This window comes from Suncus etruscus, chromosome 15 (genome assembly GCF_024139225.1).
Source record: "Suncus etruscus isolate mSunEtr1 chromosome 15, mSunEtr1.pri.cur, whole genome shotgun sequence".
In the NCBI taxonomy this organism is placed as follows: Eukaryota; Metazoa; Chordata; class Mammalia; order Eulipotyphla; family Soricidae; genus Suncus; species Suncus etruscus.
This window is the reverse complement of record NC_064862.1, coordinates 67,136,867-67,142,866: the sequence shown is the minus strand read 5'-3', so window position 1 is coordinate 67,142,866 and position 6,000 is coordinate 67,136,867. Positions and strand designations below refer to the sequence as shown.

At 40.9% G+C, this 6,000-nt stretch overlaps 1 non-coding gene across 1 annotated transcript; it reads left to right on the top strand.

Moving 5' to 3' along the window:
- Positions 1–2,286: 2,286 nt before the first annotated feature.
- Positions 2,287–2,396, top strand: LOC126031783 (U6 spliceosomal RNA). The gene has a single exon (XR_007503611.1). It is a non-coding gene; the product is annotated as a U6 spliceosomal RNA (small nuclear RNA).
- The last annotated feature ends 3,604 nt before the right edge of the window (positions 2,397–6,000 follow it).

The following is a 6,000-nucleotide window of genomic DNA, read 5'->3' as shown; positions in this document are numbered from 1 at the left end:
TTTTTCAGACAAATTTCCCTGATGAACATCAACGCAAAAATCCTCAACAAAATCTTAGCAAACCAAATACAACAATACATAAAAAGAATCATGCAACATGACCAAGTAGGTTTCATCCCAGGGATACAAGGATGCTCAACATATACAAATCAATAATACATTATTATATCAACAGAAGACAAAAATCATGATATTACCAGTTGATAAAGCAAGATATAACACCCACTTATGATAAAAAAAATAAAATTGGGGGGCCTAGAGTGAAAGCACAGTGGTAGGGTGTTTGCCCTGCATGCAATGGATCTGAAACAGATGCAGGTTTGATCCCCGGCATACAATATGGTCCCCTGAACGTCGCTGGGTGTGGCCCCAAAACCAGAAAAAACAAAACAAAACAAAAGAAAACCCCACAAAATGGGGGAAAGAAATTTTCCTCAAGATAGGAATAACTGGGGGGCCGGGCGGTGGCGCTGGAGGTAAGGTGCCTGCGCTAGCCTAGGACAGACCACGGTTCGATCCCCCGGCGTCCCATATGGTCCCCCAAGAAGCCAGGAGCAACTTCTGAGCGCATAGCCAGGAGTAACCCCTGAGCATCACAGGGTGTGGCCCAAAAACCAAAAAAAAAAAAAAAAAAAAAAAGATAGGAATAACTGGGCCCGGAGAGATAGCACAGTGGCATTTGCCTTGCAAGCAGCCGATCCAGGACCAAAGGTGGTTGGTTCGAATCCTGGTGTCCCATATGGTCCCCCGTGCCTGCCAGGAGCTATTTCTGAGCAGACAGCCAGGAGTAACCCCTGAACAACGCTGGGTGTGGCCCAAAAAACAAACAAAAAAAAAAGGTAGGAATAACTAGCTATAACAAACACACAGCCAGCATCATTCTTAATGGTGAAAAACTGAAAGCATTACTGGTAAGGGGCAAGTATATCTACTGTCTCCACTTTCATTCAGTATAGTCTTAGAAGTCCTAGCAACAACAATCAGGCAAGAAAAAGAAGTCAATGGATCCAAATTTGAAGAGCAAACAAATTATCACTGTTTCCAGTTAACACAAAAAACCAGAGTTTCTAAGAAAAAAGTTTCTAGATGTAATAAACAGCAAAGTAGAAAGCTATAAAATCAATGCACAGAAATAGTTTGCAAATAAACCCACATCACAGACTTCATCATGTAAATGGCACAGCTTCATGACTAATCTTGTTAGAAACACCAAGCTGATGAAATTCACAGGTATACTGGCCTTTCGGTTAAAGATACTAGGGGTCCTCAGGAGGAGGGTTGGCCAAGAATCATCCCAGGGGCCGGAGCGGTGGTGCTAGAGGTAAGGTATCTGCTTTGAAACACTAGAGTAGGACGGACTGCAGTTCGATCCCCCGGCGTCTCATATGGTCCCCCAAGCCAGGTGTGACTTCTGTGCATATAGCCAGGAGTATCCCCTGAGCGTCAAATGGGTGTGCCCCCCCCAAAAAGAAGAATCATCTCAAATTTTTTTGGGGGGGGGTCATACCCGGCAGCACTCAGGGGTTACTGTTGGTTCTACGTTCAGAAACTGCTCCCGGCAGTCTCAGGGGACCATATGGGATGCCGGGATTCAAACCACTGACCTTCTGCATGCAAGGCAAATGCCCTACCTCCATATCATTTTTCTGGCCCGAATTATCCCAATTCTACAGTTCCAGTAGGAGCATAGCAAATTAGATAGGAAAGTAGCCAAGAAGCCCACTAAGCCCATTAAGTAAAAACAGCAACAACACAGAAGGCTTAGCTAGCAACAAACAGAGCTCAGTAAATCCTCAATGCCTTTTTTTGGGGGGGGAGGGCACACCTGGTGATGATCATGGATTACTCCTGGCTGTGCGCTCAGAAATCACTCCTGGCTTGGGAGACCATCTGGGACACTGGATTGAACCGCAGTCCGTCCTAGGTTAGAGCACGCAAGGCAAACGCCCTATTGCTTGCGCCACAGCTCCGCCCCCAGTAAATACTCAATGACTTTAAAGATCACGAAGAACAACAATTTTTACAATTTTTTAACAAGTGTTCTTTTAGTAAACGATTTTACAATAATTCTAATTAACATTTTGTTGAAACAAGCAATATAAAATAAATTATTTTGTGCCTGCCAAGGGAATAGGTTTGGAGAGAGTGTAGTTGGAAAACAGGGACAATGATGGGAATCAGGTCACAATGCTCATGGGATTGGTTCTGAAACATGAAATGCCTAGAACAACTATATTATGAACAACTTTTTAAACTGCGGTACTTATACAGTAGGAGAAAAAGGAAGTGCTTGCTTTGGCAGTATATATATACTAAAATTGGAACAATACAGAGAAGATTGGCATGGACTCTGCACAAGGAATGACATGCAAATTTGTGAAGCTTTCCTTATTTTTTATATCACTCCTAGGGATATACCCTAGGAACACAAAAACACAACACAAAATGCCTTCTGCACACCTATATTCAATGCAGATGTGTGTCTAAAGAAACTGTGGTACATATACACAATGGAATGCTATGCAGCTGTCAGGGGGGAAAAAATGAAGTCATGAAATTTTCCTATACATGGATGGACCTGGAAACTATTATGCTGAGTCAAATAAGTCAGAGAGAGAGATAGAGAAGTCTCACTCATCTGTGAAACTTAAGAAAAATAAAACCATTATTGTAATAATACACTGAGATAATAGAGATGAGGGCTAGAAGGACTGGCCCACAAGCTTGCCACAAAGAGTATTGAGTCCAGTTAGAGAAATAACTACACTGACACCTATCATGACAATGGTAGTGAGAGAAATAGAATGCCTCTCTCGAATACAGGCAGGGGTGGGGAAGGAAGGAGTTAGGGGGCTTTGGTTGTGGGAATGTTGCACTGGTGAAGGGGGGGTGTTCTTTTTTATAGATAAAACCCAACTACAAACATGTTTGTAATCATGGTGCTTAAATAAATATATTTTAAAAATAAAAAAAGGAAGAAAAATAAGTGGGACTATCAAATTAAAGAGTTTCAGTCAGTTTTATGAGCTAAAATCAAAATACAGCTGAGTAAGAAAAAATATTCTCAAACACATCATGATAGGATATATAAGTGCTCACAAAAATCAACAAAAAACTCAAAACCCCTCATAAAAAAAAAAGGGTGGGGGGAGACATGAACAGACATTATTTACTCAGAGGGAGATAGTTGGATAGGTACATGAAAAGGTGCTCAACATCATTTATTGGAAAATCCAGATCTAAACAATGACACATCATTCCACAACAATGAGCATGGCATATCAAAAATAATGGGAAAAATCTGTGCTGACTGGGAAGTGCTGAAAAGGTGTTTTTCATCCACTGCTGGTGGGAATGTTGTCTCCTTCAATCCCTCTGGAAAACAGTATGGCGAGTTCTCAGTGAACTTAGAAGTGAGCTGCCATAGGACCCGGCAACTGGGAATCTATTCTGAGACAGAAAAACATTCATTCAGAAGGATATTCACACACATCATTATTCATTGTAGCACTTTGTACAATAGCTAAAAAATGGGACAGATGAATGGATTATGAAAGCCTGGTGTATGCACATAATGGAATACTATACAGCTGCAAGGAACAATGAAATAATGCAATTTGCTACATAACTTGGTTGGAACTAGAACAGGGTATCAATTATATACAGAATAGAATAAGTGGATGAAGTACACAATGTAGTAAAGAGGAGAGGCCTAGATCAGCCTCAACTCCAGAGTACAGGAGAAGAACAGAGGAAGTAAATTGGAGGTACGGAGAGAAGACAAGAAAAGGAAGTAATAGGGGGAAAGGGTCAGTGATATTTATTATACTGGGGATGTGGGAAGAGTGGTATAGGTCTATATCCAAAGCACAGACAGATTCAGTCATAATGAAAATATGAGATATAAATCATAACCACAGGACCTTGAAATGTGCCTGGGGAAGAGGGGACCGGAGGGAGCATGGGAACATTTGTGGAGGGAGCTGACACTGGTGGTGGGAGTGGTGTCAATATATTGTATGACTAGGGTCAGATGGATAGCATGGAGGTAGGGCATTTGCCTCACATGCAGAAGGACTGTGGTTCGAATCCCTACAACCCATATGGTCCCCCGAGCCTGCCAGGAGCGATTTCTGAGTGTAGAGCCAGTGTAGAGTTACCCCTGAGCACTGTCAGGTGTGAACCAAAAACTAAAAACCAAATACCAAAAAAAAAAAAAAAATGTATGACTAAATCTCAATTATCAGTCTTTTAAAAATCATGGTTCCTTACATTTTAAGAAAAAAAAATGGCCAAACTATTTCAGATGAAATCATTCTTCCTGTAGGTGTTACCTTTTTAGAAGTCACTGGAACATTTAAGGTGACTCTACTTAAAGCAGCAGAAAAATAGCTTATGATTATATACTATTTACTTACACAATCTTGGTTTTTTTTTTTTGGTTTTTGGGTCACACCCAGCTATGCTCAGGGGTTACTCCTGGCTGTCTGCTCAGAAATAGCTCCTGGCAGGCACGGGGGACCATATGGGACACCGGGATTCCAACCAACCACCTTTGGTCCTGGATCGGCTGCTTGCAAGGCAAACGTGGCTGTGCTATCTCTCCAGGCCCTAAACAAGCATTTTAAATTATAACTTTATCTTTAATGATTGTTTTAAGCAGCATTCCACATTTTTTTTTTTTTTTGGTTTTTGGGCCACACCCGGCGGTGCTCAGGGGTTACTCCTGGCTGTCTGCTCAGAAATAGCTCCTGGCAGGCACGGGGGACCATATGGGACACCGGGATTCGAACCAACCACCTTTGGTCCTGGATCGGCTGCTTGCAAGGCAAACGCCGCTGTGCTATCTCTCCGGGCCCTTATTTACACAATCTTAAGCAGCAATATGTTTTCATCAACTGTCAACCACACAAACCCACAGCAATTCCAAGAACAATAATCTCTAAGATCGCTGCTTGTATCTTCTGGAAGATACATATATATAATGTAAGTGAAAAAGAATGAAGTTTACCTGTATAGTGAGGTCAGAGGAAATTTTATAACAGTGGTCTTCAACTCCTGTGCTATGGACCAGAGATGGTTCAGATGTATAAAAAGGTTGAATATCACTGGCTTTTGAGAAAACCATTTTAAATAATTTTAGTTTATTTTTTTCAAATGTATAATGCAGTATAAGAATGATAGAAGCACAACTTCCACAGGGTAACTTCTACATTTATTTTATACCAAAAAAGTTATGTGCAACAAATAAACATTCTTACATATTTACATTTTTTTATCAGTTAGCAAAACTGTGTCCTAAATCTCTGATAAAGAATATTTCTATCTATATTAAAGGGAAAATCTGCCCAGTAAACTCCATTTGAAATGAATTTACTCTGGAGCTTAAAGCACTAGTAATAAATATTTTTGATGGAACATATTATACAGGATCATACACCTAATACTTAGGCCATGCTTAAAATTTTATAATAAAACATTTCATATTCTGGGCCAATTTGTCAAAAAAAAAATGCCTGGAGTAGGGGCCTGAGTGATAGCACAGCGGGTAGGGTATTTGCCTTGTACTCAGCCCAGCCGGGTTCAATCCCCAGCATCCCATATTGTCCCCACCCCCACCCCCAAGCCCGATTTCTGAGCACAGGAGTAACCCATGAGCACTGCTGGGTGTGACCCAAAACAAAAAATAAAACAAAAAAACAAACAAAAAAGCCAGGACTCTCACTGAGTCCCTTCTATTCTACTGAAGGGTCATTCTCACAAGTTAAAAGCCACTTAAGTGCTGCCTCGATGTCTGAATAGAAATGTTCCACCAATTCTTGAGTTTGGGGTCAAATACAAGAGGAAGAAGGTTGCACATTATAGATAATGCTGGCCAAAAATGATAGTAAGTCGGCAGTTACCTAATACTGATTTTCAACAGAAGTCCTGTCAGTATTCAGGGGCTGCAAACACTAGTACCAATCTTAATTATAAAAAACTGATTAAATAACTGCACTT